At 41.0% G+C, this 27,846-nt stretch overlaps 1 long non-coding RNA gene across 2 annotated transcripts in view; it reads right to left on the bottom strand.

Moving 5' to 3' along the window:
- Nucleotides 1–27,846, bottom strand: part of LOC138880503 (uncharacterized) — a 170,021-nt gene that overhangs the window by 131,946 nt on the left and 10,229 nt on the right. The window contains exon 3 of one of the 2 annotated variants that reach the window (XR_011403208.1): nt 20,358–20,423. The exons of the other annotated variant lie outside the window; for it this stretch is intronic. This is a non-coding gene — a long non-coding RNA (uncharacterized lncRNA). Of the gene's footprint in view, nt 1–20,357; nt 20,424–27,846 lie in introns of those variants that run through there. 2 annotated transcript variants of the gene reach the window in all.

The raw sequence follows: 27,846 nt of genomic DNA, 5'->3' as shown, positions 1-27,846 counted from the left end.
TGGTTATATGGTGTCTTGATATTGATAATTATGTATTTATGGATTGCTATGGTAATTGTTGTTGGTATATGGTATTGGAGGAGGCCCTTGTTACAAGGGAGATGCTGCCCAAATTTACGTAAACGAGCTACTAGCTTAAGTTATAGACTTAGCCTTTGCTCAGCACTGATTTTGAATCTCCTTATACTATGATAGATTGAGTTGACTTGTTTGAAGAGTTGCTTGGAAGGGATTAAGGACTCAACGGGTTTAAGGTATGTTAAGGCACTTTCTTCTTTCTTTTGGCATGGTCTAAAATGAAATGAACATAAACGATACGCTATTTCATAATGACTCTACTCCTAGCAACTAAGGTTGTCCATGTTGTTCTTTCCTTATAAAATTATTCTAAACAAGTGTGTATGATCCTTAAATCCTACTAAGGTTCATATTGATGGTAGGGATGTCCATAATGTTCTTAAGTCACTCCAAAAGGTTTAGAATGTGATTCCCTGAGTTGAGCATGCATTATATATATGTATCTATTTTACTCTCCTATTTGCCCAAAGAATGCTCCTTACGAATGACGGTCGTGCTCGTCTTGGACTTGGCGGTGCCCTTTGGGTCGGCCATGCTCATGCGATGCCGGCGTCAATAAGGAATGCTACCTGGTTGATCCTGCCAGTAGTCATATGCTTGTCTCAAAGATTAAGCCATGCATGTGTAATGTCATGGGCTGCTTTCCAGACATGCCCCATGACCCCTTGGCCGCGCCCCATGGCGGCCTAGCAAGCCTCACAATGCCTAGCGCCATGGTCGGCCCCGTGGTCTTGGCTGCGCCAAGTGACAAGCGCGCATGTGCCTCTGTCGCCCCACCGATGCCTCTCGCCAGCGCCCAAGGGCTGGCCAATGACAACAGCGCCGCGCGCCCTGACAATGCCGCGCGCGCAGATCCTGATGCCTCGCCAGCGCCCAGCTGCAGGCCCATTCCAACAGCGCCTCGCGCACAGACCCTGATGCCAAGCACCAGTGCCCAGCCTCAGGCCAGCACATCAAGTGTCGCGCGCGCCCACAGCAACGCGCGCGCAGACCCTGACCCGCAAGACAAAGATGCTGCCATCGGACTTAGTTTTTCCTTGTAATAATCTAAGTCCTTTTCATTGTAATCATAGGCTAGTTTACATCATTTTCATTTCAGTGTGCTTCTACAGCTTTATTAGGACTAGTCTTGTAATGTTGGTTTATTTTTTTTAAGCATTATTAAGGGGGACCAAACAATCAAACATTTCAATCAGCATTTTCTGGTGTCTCTCCCCCTCGACACCACATCATTGTAATCATCATTTTCAGTCATCAATAAAATCATCATCAGCATTCAAAACCCAATTCTCTCTCAGCTTCCGCAATTGCTCACGACATTGGTTTTCCCGCACGGCACTGACAATCTAGTCTAGCGTGCGGCGAGGACCTCATTGGCGGACAGCAACCGCACTGACATCGGTTGCTTAGCCTTACGTTGCCCTTCCAAAGATCATCAGGAAGGCGTTGCGTAACAGTTGGTATCAGAGCCTAGGCTCGACATCGGACGAGGGAAAACATTTGCCATCATCACCATTTCTGACCATGGTGAATCATGGGGAGCGTCTAGCATCCCTAGAAGAGACGGTTGACCGATTACGACCCATCGTAGAAACGGTGCCTGATCAAAGCAACAACCTAGTGCAAAGGTTGGACGACCTGGACCGCCGAATGCGGCAGGCCGAAAATGACATTGCAAACATCAGTCGTGACTCCGACGAGGACCGACAAACGGCAGCCATCGAAACTGCCAATATTCATGGCAAATTTGAGGACCTCCAACAGGAGCGTGCCGACGATTTAGCCCATCAGCAACATGAGGCAGACAGACTAACTGCCATGCAGCAAACCATAAACGACTTGACTGACAAGCTCAACGTTGTCAATGCTGCCTTACAGAGCCTACTTCGAGAAGGCGACCATCACATCAGGGGTGCAGCAAACCTCACCCCCATTCCACAAAAGCTTAAGATACCGGAGCCAAAGCCATACGACGGATCCCGGGATGCTAAAGAAGTGGAAAACTTCATCTTCGACATCGAACAATACTTCGATGCCGTGGGCCATTTGGAGGAATCCAAAAAGGTAGCGACTGCTGCCATGTATCTTCAGGGCGATGCCAAACTTTGGTGGCGGGTCAAACACGAAGCCATCAAGGCCGGTGAAGATACTCTTCAGACATGGGACGAATTGAAGGTAGCCATACGCCTGCAGTTCTTTCCCGAAAATGTGGAATACAATTCCAGGAGAAAGCTACGGGACCTCCGCCACACCAGATCAGTGAGGGAGTACGTGCGCGAATTCTCCGCACTCATGCTAAACATACGCGACATGGGGGACAAAGACAAACTCTTCGCATTCATAGAAGGTTTGAAACCTCATGCCCGTATGGAACTACAGCGACAACGGGTAGACACCCTGCCCAAGGCCATTCAAGCTGCAGAATGCCTTGGCGACTATCATTTGGGAACTCAGAATGACAGGCCCCAGCCGTCTGTCCGAGGGGGATCCAACGGGCACCATCCCAGCAATGGTGGCCCAAGCAAAAGTGGGGGAGATCGGAGTGCATCCAAAACTAAGACTCCTCCCTCCAACAGCAACAGTGCTGCATCCATCAACAACAATCAGGGGAGAAAGCCTCCCTCAGAATGCCGTCATTGCGGCGGGGCACATTGGAACAATGAATGCCCAAACATCAAGGTCAATGCTCATCAGACTGTCGAGGATGAGACAGATGCATCAGACACATCTGAAGACAACCAGGTAGGCGCCTTCAATGCAATTGTTGGCTCTATCCCTCATGCCTTAGCGGGGACCAGTGCATGTCCTCCTAAGAAAACATCAGTCCCGATCACCAGGAAAGGGAAAGAAAAGATGGACGAAGGACCTCCTAAGCAAGCGAGGACCCTAATGTTCGTCGAATTGAAAGTGAACGGCAAGCCCCTTCACGCATTGATAGACACGGGTGCCACCCATAACTACTTGTCATCAACGCAAGTAGAGCGCCTAGGTCTTGTGGTACAAAAGAGCAAAGGCCGCGTCAAGGCTATCAACTCACCACCTCAGACATTGGGTGGAACAGCTACAAATGTCCCAGTGAAACTTGGCCCATACAAAGGAAGCATCGACCTGCGCATCGCAATCATAGATGACTTCGACATCATAGTGGGTTTGGAGTTCATGAGGCAAACCAACACCATTCCAGTACCATTTGCCAACATGCTCCTGATGATGGGAGAAAACGGGGCCAAGCCCTGCACCATACCATGCTTTCCCATAAAGATGGCCGCTGAAAACATCTCGGCCATGCAGTTGGAGAAGGTAGTCAACAGACATGAACCTCAGGTTCAGGCTACCCTTCGCAGCAACAATCAGCCATCATGTCATCGGCCTCAAAAGACTGGTGACGCTCATCATCGTGTGAAGACTTGTCAGCCATGCCACAAGGACAAGTCGGATCACTCATCACAGCCGGGACCCTCGCAGCCATCACATGTCCCTCAGAGACCATGGGAAAGTGTTTCCCTCAGATTCATCACGGGATTGCCCCAAGTCGGCAATCTTGCATCCATCATGGTTGTCATAGATCAGTTCTCAGACTATGCAACTTTCATAGCAGCCCCGCAAAACATCTCAGCAGAAGATACAGCTCGACTCTTCTTCTCGCACATTGTCAAACATTGGGGCCTGCCCAAAAACATTGTTAGTAGGCGCGACTCACGCTTCACTAGCAACTTTTGGACCCATCTCTTCAGGTGCTTTGGGTCAACATTGAGTCACAACACAGACATCCATCCACCATCGGATGGCCAGACAGACCGGTTCGATGACATGCTGGAGGAATATCTCCGCAACTTCGCAACCGGATCACAGAAGCATTGGGTGAAGCTCCTGGATGCTGCTCAACTGTGTTTCAATTCTCAAAAGGACCATCATACAAACAAGAGCCCTTTTGAAATTGTTACCGGACAGCAACCGCTTCTCCCGCAAACGGTGAATGCATCAACCATGCCGAAATCTCCTCGAGCTGCCAACTTCTCGAGTGAATGGGAGCGCAACATGGGGATAGTGCGGAGCTATCTCATCAAAGCCCAAGAGAGGGCAAAACGGTTCACCGAACAGAAGCTTTGCTTTGCCCAACATCAACCAGGGGACAAAGTAATGCTATGCATCCCAAAGCGGTACTTGTTTGCAGAAAGGACCCATGACCCTCGCCTGCAACAAAAATACATCGGGCCCCTGCCCATTGAAAAACGCATTGGGAAGTCCACATACCAGGTAAAAACTCCATCCTGGTGGAAGATCCATCCAGTCTTCCATGTCAGCCGCATGCAATCATTGCTTCGCTACAACAGCAAGCTCAAAGAACAGAGGGGCGCAGACCTCCCATCCAACAACCATCAGAATCATCATCATCATCATCATCATCATAAGGCTCCGAGGACGGCGCCAACTCAGGTGGGGGAGAATGTCATGGGCTGCTTTCCAGACATGCCCCATGACCCCTTGGCCGCGCCCCATGGCGGCCTAGCAAGCCTCACAATGCCTAGCGCCATGGTCGGCCCCGTGGTCTTGGCTGCGCCAAGTGACAAGCGCGCATGTGCCTCTGTCGCCCCACCGATGCCTCTCGCCAGCGCCCAAGGGCTGGCCAATGACAACAGCGCCGCGCGCCCTGACAATGCCGCGCGCGCAGATCCTGATGCCTCGCCAGCGCCCAGCTGCAGGCCCATTCCAACAGCGCCTCGCGCACAGACCCTGATGCCAAGCACCAGTGCCCAGCCTCAGGCCAGCACATCAAGTGTCGCGCGCGCCCACAGCAACGCGCGCGCAGACCCTGACCCGCAAGACAAAGATGCTGCCATCGGACTTAGTTTTTCCTTGTAATAATCTAAGTCCTTTTCATTGTAATCATAGGCTAGTTTACATCATTTTCATTTCAGTGTGCTTCTACAGCTTTATTAGGACTAGTCTTGTAATGTTGGTTTATTTTTTTTAAGCATTATTAAGGGGGACCAAACAATCAAACATTTCAATCAGCATTTTCTGGTGTCTCTCCCCCTCGACACCACATCATTGTAATCATCATTTTCAGTCATCAATAAAATCATCATCAGCATTCAAAACCCAATTCTCTCTCAGCTTCCGCAATTGCTCACGACATTGGTTTTCCCGCACGGCACTGACAATCTAGTCTAGCGTGCGGCGAGGACCTCATTGGCGGACAGCAACCGCACTGACATCGGTTGCTTAGCCTTACGTTGCCCTTCCAAAGATCATCAGGAAGGCGTTGCGTAACAGTAAGTATGAACAAATTCAGACTGTGAAACTGCGAATGGCTCATTAAATCAGTTATAGTTTGTTTGATGGTATCTACTACTCGGATAACCGTAGTAATTCTAGAGCTAATACGTGCAACAAACCCCGACTTCTGGAAGGGATGCATTTATTAGATAAAAGGTCGACGCGGGCTTTGCCCGTTGCTGCGATGATTCATGATAACTCGACGGATCGCACGGCCATCGTGCCGGCGACGCATCATTCAAATTTGCCTATTTGGTCAGTATGCTTTGGATATGTATTTATTGGTATGGCGAGACCCTGTCCCGACCTTTATGATTTGATGTACTCTTAGAGGCTTGTAGACAGATGTCAGGTATATGGATAATTGTATGGCCTTGTCGGCCTATGTTTCGAGTTTACTAATGGTCATGTCAGCCTTATAGGCCCGTATGTCACATATATTAGTTTGTATATCATGTTGGGTCTTCATATGTTGAGTATTCCCTTATGTTTTATTCTTGTTATCTCATGACGGTTTTTCTGGCTCATTTACTCATGATAACATGATAAAAAAGATATGTTACGTTGGTACTCGGTTGAATAAGGCAACGGGTGCCCGTCGCGGCCCTTTCGGTTTGGGTCGTGATAGAGAGCTTATATACTATATACTATATTATACTATATATATCGGATATACCTTGATGTATAATAAACTATACTATATATATAGTATAGTGTATTATATATACACTTAGTATATATAATACACTTAGTATATATATACTATACTATACTATGCACTAAGTATTAGTGCATTAGCTAATATTATATCGAATATAGCTTATATAAATAAATATATATATATACATATATTAATTGATATAAGTTGAGACGTTTTAATTCATTGTTAATATATGTATATATATATATATATATATATGCATAATAGTGGATTATAAGTCGATAAATTAATTTACAAGTGTATCAATACATAAAAGAACCCGTCCCAACGTTCTGAGCGCTTCATGTTCTTATATATATATATATAAATTGATATAAGTTGAGACGTTTTAATTCATTGTTAATATATATATATATATATATATATATATATATATATATATATATATATATATATATATGCATATGAGTGGGTTATAAGTCGATAAATCAATTTACAAGTGTATCAATACCTAAAAGAACCCGTCCCTGTGTTTCGAGCGCTTCATGTTATTATATATATATATATATATATATATATATATATAGAGAGAGAGAGAGAGAGAGAGAACTTATATACTATATACCATATTATACTATATATATCGAATATACCATGATGTATAATAAACTATACTATATATATAGTATAGTGTATTATATAATACACTTAGTATATATATACTATACTATACTATGCACTAAGTATTAGTGCATTAGCTAATATTATATCGAATATAGCTATATATATATATATATATATATATACATATATTAATTGATATATATTAAGACCTTTTAATTCATTGTTAATATATATATATATATATATATATATATATACAAAAGTGATTTTTAATTTTGACCATTGTTGGCCTGAAAAGAGACCAACTTTGGTCACTAAATATACATAAATTTAAATTAGCGACCAAAGTTGTTCGCTAAATTTAAATCAGATTTATTTATATTTTAAGTAATATTTAAAATAATAATATAATTGTTAAGCATTAGAATTGGGTCCCAGATTAGCGATCAAAATTGGTCGCTAAATTTGAATTATATTTTTTATATATTTTATAATTTTTTAAAATAAAAATATAATTATTAAAATTTTATAACTGGGTCCCATTTTTGGTGACCAAAGTTGGTCGCTATCTGCTTACCCCTTAATTAGCGACCAACTTTGTAACGACCCGACCGGTCGTTTTGAACTTTTGCACTTTGATCGCCAGTCTTCGGGCATGACTTGCCCCGTGTATATATTATGCCTTATGTAAATCAATTGTTTTGGTTTTCAGGGTAATCGGAATGAAGTTGGAAGAACAGTCCTCAGTTTGAAGCCTTAAATTTGAAAGGTTTGACCAAAATTTGACTTATGTGTATTTGATCTCGGATGGAAATTTTTATGATTTGGTTAGCTCCGTTAGGTGATTTGGGACTTAGGAGCGTGATCGGAATGCATTTTGGAAGTCCGTGGAAGGATTAAGCTTGGATTGGCGAAATTGATATTTCGGCGATTTCTAGTTGATAGGTGAGATTTTGATATAAAGGTCGGAATGAAATTCCGAGAGTTGCAGTAGCTTCGTTATGTCAGTTATGACTTGTGTTCAAAATTTGGGGTGAATCGGACCTGATTTGATATGTTTCGGCGTTGTTTGTGGAATTTGAAATTTCTAAGTTCTTAACCTTGAATCCGAAGTTGATTTGGTGTTTTGATATTGTTTTGAGTGATTCGAAATCTCGATAAGGTGTTAATGATGTTATGGGAGGTGTTGGTATGTTTGGATTGAGGTTTGAGGACCTTGGGTGTGTTTCGGGTGAGTTTTGAGCGAGTCCGGACATTCCTGAACTTAGAAATTGGATGGGCGCGGAAGTTTTAGTGCTGGGCGCGGTGGTTTAATGTTGGGCACGGAAAATGGTCGCGGTCCGCGGTCATGAAGATCTACAGATCATCGGTCCAACTTCGGAAGCTCATATCATTTAATCCAAAAGGAATTTTGAGATGATTCAAAATCGAAAGTTGTAGCTCTTCGTGTCTAGTTTCCAGAAAGATAAAGATATCGCAATTTGGGCATCTGTAGAAAAGGTTATGGCCAAAATACTAAAGCCTGTCACTGCAGAGGAAGGCCTGTGCGGCCGCGGTTGTGTTTGCGCGGACCGCACTGGCTTGCGCGGACCGCAGTCGTTTTGGTGCGGCCCGCAGAGGCTGGAACCTGAGGGGTACCCTATAAATACGTGGTTTTGGGTTTTATTTAATATTTTGACCTAGAGAGCTCGGATTTTGGCGATTTTTCGAAGGTTTTCAAGAAATTCATCGGGGTAAGTGATTTTAACTAAGATTTGACTAGAATACATGAATCTATCACTAAATTCATCATTTAATTCGTGATTTGGGATGGAATTTAGGAAGAAAATTGTGAAACCTTCCAAAAATATAAAATGATGAGTTGAAGGACCAAAAGGTATCGGAATTGGATAATTTTGGTATGGTTAGACTCGTGAGGATATGAGGATTCTGAAAATGTAAATTTTACTCAATTCCGAGACGTGGACCCGGGGCTCGAGTTATGCTAATTTCGGGATTTTTGATATTTTTCGAATGTTTTCGCTTGGGCTATGTTCCCTTAGCATGTTGTGACCTATTCGTGCTGATTTTGGATAGATTCCACGCGCGTGGAGGCCAATTTTAGAGGCAAGGGCATAGCGAGCTAGAGTTTTGGCCAGTTTGATGTGAGTAATTGTCACGACCCAAAAATCCCTCCGAAGGAGTCGTGATGGCACCTAGTCTCTAAACTAGGTAAGCCTAAAATTTACTGAAATAACATTGATATTTATTAACTTCAAATGAAATTTCACTAAACAATTTACAATTTCCAAAACCGGTAGTACAAGTCATAAGCCTTTCTAGGAGTAGTCATACAACATAATTACATCACTATTCCGAAACAAAGGGAACAAATGGAAATAAGTACAATTGAAGATGACTCTGAGGACTACGAATGCTACAGCAGGTTTACCTTGAGTCTCCACCGCAATGAATAGCTACTATCGATCAAATACCTGGATCTGTACACAAAAATGTACAGAAGTGTAGTATCAGCACAACCGACCTCATGTGCTGGTAAGTGCCTAGCCTAACCTCGGCGAAGTAGTGACGAGGCTAGGACCAGGCTACCAAATAAACATGTGCAATATAGTGTACAAAAATAATACGAAGCAGGTACCGATGATGGAAACAATGATCAACCAATGATATAAAAAGCAGGTAACAAGGATACCATAAATGTTTCTCAACAATTAATAAATACAAGTGCAATCATCTAATCAAGTCCTTCAAATATAAATCTTTCACCAATTAATCCTTCAAGTAATAATCTTTAAGATAATATGCTTTTCAATAAATATCTTTTGAATATATTTCCTTCAAATAAATCTCTTTCAAATAAGCATCTTTCGAATATAATTCTTTCGAGTAAAGGTCATCTTGTGACACCTCATTTCATAATCATAATTAATATAGGTCTCAACCCACTTTTCTATTTTTCACGACATTTCGTGCCCGTATTTATATCACAACCGCACGGACAACTCACGTGTCATTAAATAAAATCATAATATTTTTCCCTGGTACCTCGTGCCTATATCATAATCTGTCATTAATAAAAATCATCATATTTTTCTCGGCACCTTGTGCCCACATGTCTCTGTCTCACATTTCGCAACAACATTCTCATGTTACTCAATTCATAGGGTCCATAATCCAATACAATTAAAAATGTTCAAAGAGCCTCATTTACTTAATATAACGTAGAGTACAACTTCCAACCCAACTAGAAAATAAACAAGAAAAGATGAAGTTATTTTTAGAAATCGTTTGAATAAAGAAAATACCCTTTTTAATTAAAGTACAATTGTTGAAAATTTAAGTATTGAAAGCTTTATATAAATGCGGCGAGATATTGAAAACAATATGGCTTACAACACAAGATATCACAACACAGTAAAGGACTCTAAACAGTTAATACACTTGAAATGTTAATAACAAAAAAAAAACACAACAAATAGAAAGTGCACAGCATCACCCTTCGTGCTTTTACTCTCATCCTCACCATACACGGCATCACCCTTCGTGCTTTACACTCTTCTTCACCATACACGGCATCACCCTTCGTGCTTTACACTCTTCCTCACCCAAGGAACATTCACAAAGCAATCCAGGCAAGGAAGTCAATAATATCAGGTATTAACAAGAAACCAATAAAAGAATATAAGGAAAGCCATAATTCAATTATCAACAAGAATCAGGAAAATAAAGAACAAGTGCACGGCATCACCCTTCGTGCTTTTACTCTCGTCCTCACCATAAAAATCAATATATTCTGCACGGCATCACCCTTCGTGCTTTTACTCTCATCCTCACCATAAAATCAATATAATCGGCACGGAATTGTACATCGTGCGACACGACATCACCCTTCATGCTTTAACACTCTTTCCTCACCATATGAATAATATAAATGTGCACGGCATCACCCTTTGTGCTTTATCGCTCTTCCTCACCCAAGCAACAATCACAAAGCAATTTGGGCAAGGCAAAATCAAAAATATCACAATTTGAGCCAATGCTCTATAATGTTCAACAATTCAATTCTCAACTTGAGCCAATGCTCTGTAATGTTCAACAATTCAATCCCAGCAAGGGAACAATAGTACAACAATCAAATCCCGGCAAGGGAAACAACATCAAAACAATAACATCCCGGCAAGGGAAACAACATCAAAACAATAATATCCCGGCAAGGGAAACAACATCAAAACAATAACATCCCGGCAAGGGAACAACATCAAAACAATAATATCCCGGCAAGGGAAACAACATCAAAACAATAATACTTCCACAAGTCATATTCCTCAATAGAAATTATCATATAGAGCATATACACTACGAAACGGAGTCAGGTTAATCAAAGTATAAGACTCACGGGCATGCTTGACACCAACGTATAGATACTCTTCACCATGCCTATACGTTGTACTCTACAATTAACATGTAATAAATAAGACACAATTCCTAATCCCTCAAGCTAAGGTTAGACCAAACACTTACCTCGCTTGGCAACCAATTCAAAATTCCAACAAGTCTTTGCCTCGCGAATTCGTGCCCAAAATTCTCAAATCTAGTCATAAACAATTCGATTCTGTCAATAAAAATTATAGGAATTAATTCCACATGAAATTCTACATTTTCCATTAAAATCCGAAATTGCACTAAAAATTTGCCCATGGGGCCCATGTCTCGGAACCCGCCAAAAATTACGGAATATGAAACCTCATCCAACCACGAGTCTAACCATACCAAAATTACTAAATTTCAATAACATTTTGACCCTCAAATCCTCAAATCTATCCGAGAGAGTTTTCAAACTCTTTCAACTAAATTCACAGATTTAGTATCAAAACTAGTAATAGATTCGGGTAATCTAACCAAAATTAAGTTAAGAACACTTACCCCGTTGTTTTCTCTGAAAATCTGCCGAAAATCGCCTCTTCCCGAGCTCCAATTTGACAAAAAAGGAAAATTAAGAATCTGCCCAGAAAAAGTCGGGGCCACTGTTCACACGTTCGGGTACTGTTCACGAGGTACTGTATACAGTACTGTTCACAGGGTACTTTTCACGGGGTGCTGTTCACGGTACTGTTCACGATGCTGTAAAAAAACAGCAGCTTCCCAAAAAGAGTTTCAGCAGTTTTTCTACCCGTTGACCTTCCGAAATCCACCCGAGGCCCTCGGGACTTAAACAAAATACACCAACAAATCCTAAAACATGATGCGGAGTTAGTCGAAACCTCAAATCGCATCAAATAATGCTAAAACCGTAAATCACATCCCAATTCAAGCCTAATGAAACTAAGAATATCCAACTTCTATATTTGATGCAAAAACCTATCAAATCAAGTCCGGTTGACTTCAAATTTTGCACACAAGTCATAAATGACATAACGAAGCTATAAAAATTTTCAGAACTGGATTCCGATACCGATATCAAAAAGTCAACTCTCCGGTCAAAATTAAGAAATCTTTATCCTTAGATTTCTAGATTCCGTTAAATGGCGATAATTTGATCTAGGAACCTCCAGATTCATTTTCGGGCATATGACCAAGTCCCAAGTCATGATACGGAACTACCGGAATGGTCAAAACTTTTATCCAGGTTCGTTTGCTCAAAATGTTGACCGAAGTCAACTCAGTTGAGTTTTAAAGCTCTAGTTCCCAATTTAGTCCATTTTTCACATAAAAACCTTCCGGAAAATTATACGGATTGCGCACGCAAGTCGAGGAATTATTGATACCGCTTTTCAAGGTCTTACAAATACTGAGATGGTTATTTAATTTAAAGATGACATTTTGGGTCATCACATTCTCCACCTCTAAAACAAACGTTCGTCCTCGAACGTACTAAGAATTATTCTCAAGTTACCAAATTGATGATTTTACTTTTACACAATTATTCGCGGTTGATCCCACATTATCGCATTCGACATAAGTCCGACAACACAATTTCAATTGAGTTCATTTCCTTTATCCATATTCGTAAACTTCAAGACCAAATTGCTTACACTCTAATCATTTCTAGAAAGGTCCGATTTTTACGTCAACACACGATATTAGTCCAGACTGGCTATAGCAACTCGTGCCTACGCACCCATCAAATACGGGTTATTACATTCTCCCCCACTTAGGGTCATTCATCCTTGAATGAGATGTAGAGTCCGTCTTCAAACACATAATGTAACTTATCTCTTTCTTTGCACATCTCAATATCCCAAATTTTTCTAACTCCCATATTTTTCAGAAATTTCGGCAGAGTCTCCCCTGTAATTAGGCCTATCCACCTGTCAGAGTAACACCCAAACAACTCCTAACCACATGTCCACAACCCAACAACGCACCACAAAGTATATATCAATAACACTAATCTCCGCATTACAAGCACGCCATTATCACAATGATATCTTGACATAAAATGTATCATATTGTCACGACCCAAATCCCGGTCGTGATGGCGCCCAGCACACTACTAGGCAAGCCCGACCATTATTCAACACTTAACCCAATTTATCGAAAATAGCGGAAAGAAATATCAATTAAGCAAGATTAAAGTACTGAAGATTTTAACAAAATACACAATATAATCTTACTAGGACCCGATGTCACGAATCTGAGCCTCTAGAATACAGAATATCATCCTAATACATGGTATATCCAAAGTCTGATAATGCGGAAATAAAGAGATAGGATAGGAGGGAGAAGATCAATGGCTGCGAACGCCGTGCAGCTACCTCGATACTCCCAGAGGCTGGATCTGCTGATCAACTGGATCTACTGAGCCTGAGACTGCCCTGGATCTGCACACAAGGTGCAGGGAGTAAAGTGAGTACTCCGACCCAGTGAGTAATAAAAGTAACTACAGTCCGAAGATAAGAAAATCCAGTAAATACACAAAGTAAGCTAAAATCCAAATATACAGCAACATATGGAACTGAGCAGCTAAACACCAGTATAAATACAAATACATGAATGCAATGCAATGCATATGATGGTACATTCCAGTACCCACTGCGGCGTTCAGCCCGAGCCATCCATATTTATTTATCATCGACGGCGCTCACTTGGGGTGTGTACAGACTCCGGAGGGGCTCCTACAGCCCAAGCGCAATATCTTGGTCAGTCATTGTTACCTGATCGGTCAGCCATTGTTACCTGACCAATTTATATCACACAGTTCCATTGTTACCACTGTTCAAGTATATCACACAGTGTCATTGTTACCACTATTTCAAGTATATCACACAGTGTCATTGTTACCACTGTTTCAAGTATATCACACAGTGTCATTGTTACCACTGTTTCAAGTATATCACACAGTGTCATTATTACCACTGTTTCAAGTCACTTTATAATCAGTCCCGAAAATCTTATAATAAGCCCCTTGGGCATTTACAAAACAGAAGTTCCCAGCCCGGAATACATTTAAAAATATCATTTAAGTTTTCAATACTTAGAATTATGGCTGAGTTTGCAAAACAGCATCTAAAACCTTGGACTGAAATTAAATGATATGCAAATCATGCTAAGCAGTAATATCAATCCTCGAAGGATTTTACAAATCGGCACAACGCCCCAAACATGGCATCAAGCCCAGTAATATCAATGAAGTATGTGTATCAATCACCAGTATAGTATAAACATCACACGGGATGGACCAAGTCACAATCTCCAATAGTGTCTGACCCAGCACTCGCCATGGAGTGCGTGTCACGCCTCAATATAGCTTTATGATGTGAAAGTTCGGGGTTTCAAACCCTCAGAACAGCATTTACATCTATTACTCACCTCTAACCGGCCGTAGACTAGTCCACAATGCCCTTTCCTCTTGAATCGACCTCTTCGTGCTTCGAATCTAGTCAAAACCACAACTAATACATTACAATAGGCTAAGGGAATATAACCCAATCGAAAAGACTCGAAAAATGTTGAAAATCCCGAAATTAGCAAAACCCGAGCCCCGGGCCCACGTCTCGAAATTCAGAAATTTTTACATCAATACGACCCTTATCTTTCCATGAGTCTATACATACCAAATTCACAAAAATCGGAGTTCATTTGACCCCTCAAATCACCATTTAATTCTCTTAAGTTTCAAGTCCTAAACCACCATTTTTATCCATAAATTACTTGAGTTTTCAGCTCTAATCCATGTATTTAACTTGGAAATTAGTAGAAACAACTCACCTTTGATGCTTGATGAAATCCCCCTTGAAATTCTCTCCAAAATAATCCATGCCAAATGAAAGAAATGAAAGAAATAAGCCAAATCCGTGTTTAAAAGAATCTGCCCGTGCTTCGTCGAGTTGTACCTTGCACTTGTGCTATACAAGTTGTACATCCTATTAAAATTGTTCCTTGTCGGATACCTTCTGTTTAAACACCCATAACGTCTTGTATAAATATCCAAATGACAAACGGTTTGACGATTTAGAAACTAGACTCAAAGATCTTTAATTTGATAGGTTGTACACCATATAACTCTTTATATATCCCGAGATATGAGCTTCTTAATCGGCTCCATGAAATCAGAAACTCAATTCGGAGCTCGTTTGCCCAGTTCAATACCCATTTCGCTCGTTAAACAATTAACTCACATTTCATGTCAAAAACTCAATCGCGACTTGATGAAATTAAACCAAAATTTCCAGATCAGTCCTATAATTCATGATTTAAATTCTGGAAGACTCGAAATCAAATTTAGATCTCTAGAACTTAAAATGGACCCTTGGATCATTACATGTTTATGCTCAAAACGGCAAAAATCTTCCAAAACTCTTCCAAAACTTATCCGAGCCTCATGGGACCCCGACCAAAAATGCCAACATAATTCATAACATCATTAAAACCTGCTCAAATCATCAAAATACCTCAAACAACATCAAATTACCCAAAACTCATCGAATTCAAGCCTAAGTTTCCAAAAACTTCCGAAAATACACTTTCGATCAAAAACACAACCAAACGAAGTCCGAATGACCTGAAATTTTGCACACAAGTCACATTCGACATTACGGACTTGCCCCATATTTCGGAACCGCATTCCGACCCCGATATCAAAATTTCCACTTCCGGTCGAATTTTCTCAAAAACCTTCAAATTTCTATATTTAGCCAAATGACTTCAAAATGACCTCCGGACATCCGAATTCACTTCCGATCGCGCTCCCAACTCCAGAATCACCATACGGATCTATTCCTACACTCGAAATCCCAAACGGACATCTATAACACTGAAATGCCTTCCAACCCAAATTTATGAAATTCTTCTAAAGTACTAAAGTTCACAATATACGCCGAAATGCTCACGGGTTACCCAAAACCAAATCCGGACATACGCCCAAGTCCGAAATCATCATACGAACATGCTGGAACTTTCAGATCCCAATTCCGAGGTCGTTTACTCAAAATTCTAATCCTAGTTCATTTCTTCAATTTTAAGCTTTCAAAATGAGAATTTCCATTTAGATTTGACTCCAAACTTCCTGAATTTTAATTCTGACCATACACACAAGTCAATATACCTGAGATGAAGCCGCTCATGGCCTCAAACTGCTGAATGACGCGCCGGAGCTCAAAACGTCCGGTCGGATCGTTACAATCTCTCCCACTTAAACATACGTTCATCCTCGAACGTGCTGAGAACTACACTGAAGTAGTCCAAAATCACTTGTTTAACACATCATGCACCTTCCCATGCTACCACTACTCCGTTGAGCACATTAGCTCGATAATTCTGTAGATATACTTATTTATTCAAGCAAATAAGCCATTAGGCCCAATTCCAACATCCTGAATTTCCCTGCCAAGCCTGTTTCCATCATACGACCACCATATCAATCTCCACACGCTGTACCCAAACATGACTGCATAACTTTGCTGAATTCACACTTTGCATCACTTACTCATAGAACCACAATAACATTCTTTAAACATAATTGTCGAAATTCCATGAATCTGATGCTCCCATTGCATCTCATGATCTACACAGGTCTTGCTCTAGTTTTTTAATATATATATATATATATATATATATTTTTCAACACTGATACGACTGAAGAGATGTGCCGAAATTCACAACCAATTGCTGAATCAACAATTTATTGGATCTACACTTCTAACAAGTTCCATTACCTTGTCCCAAACCAAAGAATGATCTTTGCTCTATAATATACTTCATATAATCAGTTTGCACTGACCCAAAATCTAGTAACCTCGTCTCACCCAGTACAAACTGCTCAGGCAATAAGCCACCTCAGACATAATCAAAAATCCCACAAGGCGCCACAATGTGCCAGTATGCTATCAATTTGAACGCGATACAAAAGGAAGGTGAACTCTAGAAGGAACTACTCAACTCGCACACTAACATAGACTTCCTCAGAAAATAGGGAAACATAACACACAAAAGCAAATATGGGCACTGAACTGAACATCACACTGTTGCGGCATGCAACCCGATCCACACAATATACCCATGGCGGTGTGCCACCCGATCCACATATAGAACTCACATAAGGAGATATACGTCGAGCTGAATAGCTCATCACATCAAAATACCGAACATCGGTCATAAACACACTAAGGTGCATAATATCATTCCCAAGGAAACATATAGCGCTATAGGCTACAAACTCAAGCACAACTGAGGTGCGATACATGATCTAAGTCTCATCCTGCTCATATAACATCACCGCTGAGCGGAACCTCAACACATAAGGAATTTACCAAGCCGTCTCACAACTCATACGGTGCAATATATCTTTACATGAATTAACTGACCACGAAATAAGACTGCGACTATCCTTCCATAAAGAGCGCATTGCTGAAATAAACACAACTGGCCTGACGTAAGGCTCACTTCCACATTTAAATCTATCCACCGACCTCAAGTCGATCCTGATCGTGCCAAGCTAGGCCAATAATCTTTCACAGGTCCATAACCCAATAAACAGAGTGCCCTCCAGGCATAAATTCTCAAATGGATGATATTACCAAAATCCTCATACTTGGTTTAAATTTCTAATTAATCAAGTGACTACATGTCACACTTATACAATATTCCTGTGGGACAAGCTCCCACCATCTTTTGAAATAATTAACGGGTCTGCACATCCAAACCACCGGCTGCACTAACGCTGAAAAGCGAACAAGAATCCCTAATCAGGATGCAAAGCCTTTCTCACAAAACACCGACCTCAGGTGATACTGACGTCAATACCCATCTTTCTCAAAACACTGAAACTCATATACTGCTCATCCGAGATCGTGACATCACAGTCATTGACCAAACTGCAACCTTCGTCCTTACTTCAAATTCCATACCACTCACTGCACCTCACGTGCCAATATACGATAGACGCGATTTCCATCATAACTCTGGAACCGCCGATAGGCTAATACTTCATCACATAAGACTTTCCATTTAACTCACTTCAGGAGAACTATAGCAGCATACAGGCGAATCCTCATAATCGTCGAATATGCCAATCTCTAAGTAGTTGTCCAAGCCACCATAACACTTTCTGGGATCCGCCTACTCATAATAGGCCCTAACAAAAGAATGCTTCAGAATAACATCAATCACTGCGGCCGACAAGCCTCACATGCATAACTCGATCACGCTGAACGAACCGATCACTGACACCAGTATACCAACTCAACTATGGCTAATCAATCTACTTCCTTCCAATTTATCCTTGATTGCCTTAGAAATAATAATATCTCCCTTTAACACCTAACTTATTTCAACCAAACTCACCCCGAGTGACCTTAAATCACGAGACCATGCTGTCTCAAATACCATGACCATTTCATGTCTCTCAAATGCTACACCGCAAGTCAAAACATCATAGAACATTCTGTGCCTTTCTTCATAAGCTGCTTCAAAAGCTTGACTCTTAACCGTACTTATAGACTCAAAATCATTAGGCACCACACTTTACCTCTTGAATTAACTAGGACCGCTATTGAGAGCCACCCAGCTCTGACTTGGCCCCGAATGCAACCAACTCTACTGAATTTTATAACATATGAATACCCTCTCGATAAAGCACCTAGAGGGATCACTTCCCTCGAAGCCTGCACCTATACGAGGCATAAATCATGAATCTTCCCTCAAGTCTGAACATGAGCCAATAAGGCTAACCATAGCATGCATCCAACAATTCATTTACTCAAATTACCACTCATGGTCCTTTTCCGTAGCTGCAATAACCCACCAATACGCCAATAACCAGAATTCACGCAGGTAATAAACCGTGCAATCAGCTAATCAACAGCAAGCTCCCCAACTTGGCTCGAAGCCATAGATCATAACACATATACTCTATTGTTGTCGTAATATCATGGTGAGATTAAACTCATTCCATCATAAGCTCGTGGAAACACGAATCATCTGGAATTTTAACTCTTCTGCAATTCTTGCATTTACTCACACAACAGCTAAGCCCACTTACTAAGTCCTAAATTTTTCAAAAATTTCGGCAGAGCCTCCTTTGTAATTGGTCCTATCCACCTGCCAGATAATCACCAAAACCATCCTAACAACACATCCACAACTTGACAAAGCATCACAATGCATATCAATTACATAAATCTAAATTGATACATGGACATGCGTTGCACCTATTTGAATCATAACACATAGAAAATACCCTTCAACCCTCCATTATTGGGCTATTCAACCAAGTAGGAACATATTCTTCCTTTAATATTTTCGACCTTCAAGGTGGTCTCCTTGACTCAACGATTTCGTCATAATACATTTACGGAAGCGATCTCAGCTCCCAGACTTATCTAACTAGGAGACACGAAAAATATTCTTCACGCGCCCATAACTCGGGCTACTCAACAAATCACAATAAGAAACGAATCACTTAACAGTTCATCTACTATCCAGTAGGCTTCTTCGCCACACCAAGTCGTACAAATACACCTCGCAACACCTACATACTCATCACGTGGATATCCAACCACCATTCCGGCTAACAAGGACAATAATGAACATATGAGTTCAAAACACTTGCTCACAAAATCAGCACATCGGTGCTCAAGCCATTGGCAAAGATTGGCCTCAAGTCCTCCTGACTGGTCTAACTTCAAACTCACAGAGATTACACCTCGCCCCTCGATCGGGGAATCAAAATCCATCGAGACACATCTGATACTAAGCGCGCGTTGGTGCATACGATCACACAGAAGGAATTTCAAAAGTTTCTTTTCAAGCTGAATCGAGGACGCATGATAAGAATTCAAGAATGTGAAGTTTTCCTAAAGGTTCTGCAGCCTCCCGAGCATAAGTACAGATGTCTCTGTACCGATCCGCGAGACTCTACTAAACCGGCTCATGACTCGTGAGACCAAGTAACCCAGGCTCTGATACCAACTTTGTCACGACCCAAATCCCGGTCGTGATGGCGCCCAGCACACTACTAGGCAAGCCCGACCATTATTCAACACTTAACACAATTTATCAAAAATAGCGGAAAAAAATATCAATTAAGCAAGATTAAAGTACTAAAGATTTTAACAAAATACACAATATAATCTCACTAGGACCCGGTGTCACGAATCTTAGCCTCTAGAATACAGAATATCATCCTAATACATGGTATATCCAAAGTCTGATAATGCGGAAATAAAAAGATATGATAGGAGGGAGAAGATCAATGGCTGCGAACGCCGTGCAGCTACCTCGATACTCCAGAGGCTGGATCTGCTGATCAACTGGATCTACTAAGCCTGAGACTGCCCTGGATCTGCACACAAGGTGCAGGGAGTAAAGTGAGTACTCTGACCCAGTGAGTAATAAAAGTAACTACAGTCCGAAGATAAGAAAATCCAGTAAATACACAAAGTAAGCTAAAATCCAAATATACAACAACATATGGAACTGAGCAGCTAAACACCAGTATAAATACAAATACATGAATGCAATGCAATGCATATGATGGTACATTCCAGTACCCACTGTGGCGTATAGCCCGAGCCATCCATATTTATTTATCGTCTACGACGTTCACTGGGGTTGTGTACAGACTCCGGAGGGGCTCCTACAGCCCAAGCGCAATATCTTGGTCAGTCATTGTTACCTGACCGGTCAGCCATTGTTACCTGACCAATTTATATCATACAGTGCCATTGTTACCACTGTTCAAGTATATCATCCAGTGTCATTGTTACCACTATTTCAAGTATATCACACAGTGTCATTGTTACCACTGTTTCAAGTATATCACACAGTGTCATTGTTACCACTGTTTCAAGTATATCACACAGTGTCATTGTTACCACTGTTTCAAGTCACTTTATAATCAGTCCAGAAAATAATATAATAAGCCCCTTGGGCATTTACAAAACAGAAGTTCCCAGCCCGGAATACATTTAAAAATATCATTTAAGTTTTCAACACTTAGAATTATGGCTGAGTTTGCAAAACAACATTTAAAACCTTGGACTGAAATTAAATGATATGCAAATCATGCTAAGCAGTAATATCAATCCTCGAAGGATTTTACAAATCGGCACAAGGCCCCAAACATGGCATCAAGCCCAGTAATATCAATGAAGTATGTGTATCAATCACCAGTATAGTATAAACATCACACGAGATGGACCAAGTCACAATCTCCAATAGTATCCAACCCCGCACTCACCATGGAGAGCGTGTCACGCCTCAATATAGCTTTACGATGTGAAAGTCCGGGGTTTCAAACCCTCAGAACAACATTTACATCTATTACTCACCTCTAACCGGCCGTAGACTAGTCCACAATGCCCTTTCCTCTTGAATCGACCTCTTCGTGCTTCGAATCTAGTCAAAACCACAACGAATACGTTACAATAGGCTAAGGGAATAAAACCCAATCGAAAAGACTCAAAAAATGTCAAAATCCCGAAATTAGCAAAACCGAGCACCGGGCCCACGTCTCGAAATTCAGAAATTTTTACATCAATACGACCCTTATCTCGCCACGAGTCTATACATACCAAATTCAGAAAAATCGGAGTTTATTTGACCGCTCAAATAACCATTTAATTCTCTTAAGTTTCAAGCCCTAAACCACCATTTTTGTTCATAAATTACTTGAGTTTTCAGCTCTAATCCATGTATTTAACTTGGAAATAAGTAGAAACAACTCACCTTTGATGCTTGATGAAATCCCCTTGAAATTCTCTCCAAAATAATCCAAGCCAAATGAAAGAAATGAAAGAAATAAGCCAAATCCGTGTTTAAAAGATTCTGCCCGTGCTTCGTCGAGTTGTACCTTGCACTTGTTCTATACAAGTTGTACATTCTATTAAAATTGTTCCTTATCGGACACCATCTGTTTATACACCCATAACGTCTTGTATAAATATCCAAATGACAAACGGTTTGAAGATTTAGAAACTAGACTCAAAGATCTTTAATTTTATAGGTTGTACACCATATAACTCTTTATATATCCCGAGATATGAGCTTCTAAAACGGCTCCATGAAATCAGAATTTTTTTGGAGAAACTGCTCCACCAGTCATCTTCATTCAATCATAACTTTCTCTACGAATGTCCAAATTACAATTTCTTTAACATTCTAGAAACTATATACAAAGGGATACAAATTTCGTTTTTGAATCATCTCAAAATTTCTTATAGATCAAAAGATATAGGTCTCCGAAGTATGCTCCACGACTGCACATTGCTGTCCAAAGACAGCTTAGCAGCAAAAATTGCAGCAGCTTTTATTTTCACTAAAAAGGCTCTAACTCCATCATACGAACTCGGAATTAGACGATTCTTGTTCCTATGAGTCCCAAATAATAATACGAACACAACCCCTCAATAGAAACTCAATTCGGAGCTCGTTTGCCCAGTTCAATAACTATTTCGCTCGTTAAACAATTAACTCACATTTCACGTCAAAAACCCAATCGCGACTAGATGAAATTAAACCAAAATTTCCAGATCAGTCCTATAATTAATTATTTTAATTCTGGAAGTCTCAAAATCAAATTTGGATCTCTAGAACTAAAAATAGACCCTTGGATCATTACAAGCTTATGCTCAAAATGGCAAAACTCTTCCAAAAACTCTTCCAAAACTTATCCGAGCCTCATGGGACCCCGACCAAAAATGCCAACATAATTTATAACATCATTAAAACCTGCTCAAATCATCAAAATACCTCAAACAACATCAAATTAATCAAAACTCATCGAATTCAAGCCTAAGTTTCCAAAAACGTCCGAAAATACACTTTTGATCAAAAACCCGACCAAACGATGTCCGAATGACCTGAAATTTTGCACACAAGTCACATTCGACATTACGGACTTGCCCCATATTTCGGAACCGCATTCCGACCCCGATATCAAAATTTCCACTTCCGGTCGAATTTTCTCAAAAACCTTCAAATTTCTATATTTAGCCAAATGACTTCAAAATGACCTCCGTACATCCGAATTCACTTCCGATCGCGCTCCCAACTCCAGAATCACCATACGGATCTATTCCCAGACTCGGAATCACAAACGGACATCTATAAAACTGAAATGCCTTCCAACCCAAAATTTATGAAATTCTTCTAAAGTACTAACTTTCACAATATACGCCGAAATGCTCACGGGTTACCCAAAACCAAATCCGGACATACGCCCAAGTTCGAAATCATCATACAAACATGCTGGAACTTTCAGATCCCAATTCTGAGGTCGTTTACTCAAAATTCTAATCCTAGTTGATTTCTTCAATTTTAAGCTTTCAAAATGAGAATTTCCATTTAGATTTGACTCCAAACTTCCTGAATTTTAATTCTGACCATACACACAAGTCAATATACCTGAAATGAAGCCGCTCATGGCCTCAAACTGCTGAATGACGCGCCGGAGCTCAAAACGACCGGTCGGGTCGTTACAATCTCCCCCACTTAAACATACGTTCGTCCTCGAACGTGCTGAGAACTACACTGAAGTAGTCCACAATCACTTGTTTAACTCATCATGCACCTTCCCATGCTACCACTACTCCGTTGAGCACATTAGCTCGATAATTCTATAGATATACTTATTTATTCAAGCAAATAAGCCATTAGGCCCAATTCCAACATCCTGAATTTCCATGCCAAGCCTGTTTCCATCATACGACCACCATATCAATCTCCACATGTTGTACCCAAACATGACTGCATAACTTTGCTGAATTCACACTTTGCATCACTTACTCATAGAACCACAATAACATTCTTTAAACATAATGGTCGAAATTACATGAATCTGATGCTCCCATTGCATCTCATGATCTACACAGGTCTTGCTCTAGTTTTTTTTTTTATATATTTTTTTTCAACACCGATACGACCGAAGAGATGTGCCGAAATTCACAACCAATTGCTGAATCAACAATTCATTGGATCTACACTCCTGACAAGTTCCATTACCTTGTCCCAAACCAAAGAATGATCTTTGCTCTATAATATAGTTCATATAATCAGTTTGCACAGACCCCAAATCTAGTAACCTCGTCTCACCCAGCACGAACTGCTCAGGCAATAAGCCACCTCAGATATAATCAAAAATCCCACAAGGCACCACAATGTGCCAGTATGCTATCAATTTGAACGCGATACAGAAAGAAGGCGAACTCTAGAAGGAACTACTCAACTCGCACACTAACATAGACTTCCTCAGAAAACAGGGAAACAGAACACACAAAAGAAAATATGGGCACTGAACTGAACATCACACTGTTGCGGCGTGCAACCCGATCCAAACAACATACCCATGGCGGTGTGCCACCCGATCCACATATAGAACTCACATAAGGAGATATACGTCGAGCTGAATAGCTCATCACATCAAAATACCGAACATCGGTCATAAACACACTAAGGTGCATAATATCATTCCCAAGGAAACATATAGCGCTATAGGCTACAAACTCAAGCACAACTGAGGTGCGATACATGATCTAAGTCTCATCCTGCTCATATAACATCACCGCTGAGCGGAACCTCAACACATAAGGAATTTACCAAGCCGTCTCACAACTCATACGGTGCAATATATCTTTACATGAATTAACTGACCACGAAATAAGACTGCGACTATCCTTCCATAAAGAGCGCATTGCTGAAATAAACACAACTGGCCTGACGTAAGGCTCACTTCCACATTTAAATCTATCCACCGACCTCAAGTCGATCCTGATCGTGCCAAGCTAGGCCAATAATCTTTCACAGGTCCATAACCCAATAAACAGAGTGCCCTCCAGGCATAAATTCTCAAATGGATGATATTACCAAAATCCTCATACTTGGTTTAAATTTCTAATTAATCAAGTGACTACATGTCACACTTATACAATATTCCTGTGGGACAAGCTCCCACCATCTTCCGAAATAATTAACGGGTCTGCACATCCAAACCACCGGCTGCACTAACGCTGAAAAGCGATCAAGAATCCCTAACCAGGATGCAAAGCCTTTCTCACAGAACACCGACCTCAGGTGATACTGACGTCAATACCCATCTTACTCAAAACACTGAAACTCATATACTGCTCATCCGAGATCGTGACATCACAGTCATTGACCAAACTGCAACCTTGGTCCTTACTTCAAATTCCATACCACTCACTGCACCTCACGTGCCAATATACGATAGACGCGATTTCCATCACAACTCTGGAACCGCCGATAGGCTAATACTTCATCACATAAGACTTTCCATTTAACTCACTTCAGGAGAACTATAGCAGCATACATGCGAATCCTCATAATCGTCGAATATGCCAATCTCTAAGTAGTTGTCCAAGCCACCATAACACTTTCTGGGGTCCGCCTACTCATAATAGGCCCTAACAAAAGCATGCTTCAGAATAACATCAATCACTGCGGCCGACAAGCCTCACATGCATAACTCGATCATGCTGGACGAACCGATCACTGACACCAGTATACCAACTCAACTATGGCTAATCAATCTACTTCCTTCCAATTTATCCTTGATTGCCTTAGAAATAATAATATCTCCCTTTAACACATAACTTATTTCAACCAACTCACCCCAAGTGACCTTAAATCACGAGACCATGCTGTCTCAAATACCATGACCATTTCATGTCTCTCAAATGCTACACCGCAAGTCAAAACATCATAGAACATTCTGTGCCTTTCTTCATAAGCTACTTCAAAAGCTTGACTCTTAAACGTACTTATAGACTCAAAATCATTAGGCACCACACTTTACCTCTTGAATTAACTAGGACCGCTATCGAGAGACACCCAGCTCTTACTTGGCCCCGAATGCAACCAACTCTTCTGAATTTTATAACATATGAATACCCTCTCGATAAAGCACCCAGAGGGATCACTTCCCTCGAAGCCTGCAGCTATACGAGGCATAAATCATGAATCTTCCATCAAGTCTTAACATGAGCCAATAAGGCTAACCATAGCATACATCCAACAATTCATTTACTCAAATTACCAGTCATGGTCCTTTTTCGTAGCTGCAATAACCCACCAATACGCCAATAACCAGAATTCACGCAAGTAATAAACCGTGCAATCAGCTAATCAACAGCAAGCTCCCCAACTTGGCTCGAAGCCATAGATCCTATCCACCTGCCAGAGAATCACCAAAATCATCCTAACAACACATCCACAACTTGACAAAGCATCACAATGCATATCAATTACATAAATCTAAATTGATACATGGACATGCGTTGCACCTATTTGAATCATAACACATAGAAAATACCCTTCAACCCTCCATTATTGGGCTATTCAACCAAGTAGGAACATATTCTTCCTTTAATATTTTCGACCTTCAAGGTGGTCTCCTTGACTCAACGATTTCGTCATAATACATTTACGGAAGCGATCTCAGCTCCCAGACTTATCTAACTAGGAGACACGAAAAATATTCTTCACGCGCCCATAACTCGGGCTACTCAACAAATCACAATAAGAAACGAATCACTTAACAGTTCATCTACTATCCAGTAGGCTTCTTCGCCACTACCAAGTCGTACAAATACACCTCGCAACACTAACATACTCATCACGTGGATATCCAACCGCCATTCCGGCTAACAAGGACAATAATGAACATATGAGTTCAAAACACTTGCTCACAAAATCAGCACCTCGGTACTCAAGCCATTGGCAAAGATTTGGCCTCAAGTCCTCCTAACTGGTCTAACTTCAAACTCACAGAGATTACACCTCGCCCCTCGATCGGGGAATCAAAAGCCATCGAGACACATCTGATACTGAGCGCCCGTTGTTGCATACGATCACGCAGAAGGAATTTCAAAAGTTTCTTTTCAAGCTGAATCGAGGACGCACGATAAGAATTCAAGAATGTGAAGTTTTCCTAAAGGTTCTGCATCCTCCCTCGGATAAGTACAGACGTCTCCGTACCGACCCACGAGACTCTACTAAACCGGCTCATGACTCGTGAGACCAAGTAACCGAGGCTCTGATACCAACTTTGTCACTATCCAAATCCCGGCCGTGATGGCGCCCAACACACTACTAGGCAAGCCCGACCATTATTCAACACTTAACCCAATTTATCAAAAATAGCGGAAAGAAATATCAATTAAGCAAGATTAAAGTACTGAAGATTTTAACAAAATACACAATATAATCTCACTAGGACCCGGTGTCACGAATCTGAGCCTCTAGAATACAGAATATCATCCTAATACACGGTATATCCAAAGTCCGATAATGCGGAAATAAAGAGATAGGATAGGAGGGAGAAGATCAATGGCTGCGAACGCCGTGCAGCTACCTCGATACTCCCAGAGGCTGGATCTGCTGATCAACTGGATCTACTGAGCCTGAGACTGCCCTGGATCTGCACACAAGGTGCAGGGAGTAAAGTGAGTACTCCGACCCAGTGAGTAATAAAAGTAACTACAGTCCGAAGATAAGAAAATCCAGTAAATACACAAAGTAAGCTAAAATCCAAATATACAGCAACATATGGAACTGAGCAGCTAAACACCAGTATAAATACAAATACATGAATGCAATGCAATGCATATGATGGTACATTCCAGTACCCACTGCGGCGTGCAGCCCGAGCCATCCATATTTATTTATCGTCGACGGCGCTCACTGGGGGTGTGTACAGACTCCGGAGGGGCTCCTACAGCCCAAGCGCAATATCTTGGTCAGTCATTGTT

This window comes from Nicotiana sylvestris, chromosome 10 (genome assembly GCF_000393655.2).
Source record: "Nicotiana sylvestris chromosome 10, ASM39365v2, whole genome shotgun sequence".
Taxonomy (NCBI): domain Eukaryota; kingdom Viridiplantae; phylum Streptophyta; class Magnoliopsida; order Solanales; family Solanaceae; genus Nicotiana; species Nicotiana sylvestris.
Note: the sequence above shows the minus strand (reverse complement) of the source record. Positions and strands in the feature narration are given on the sequence as shown.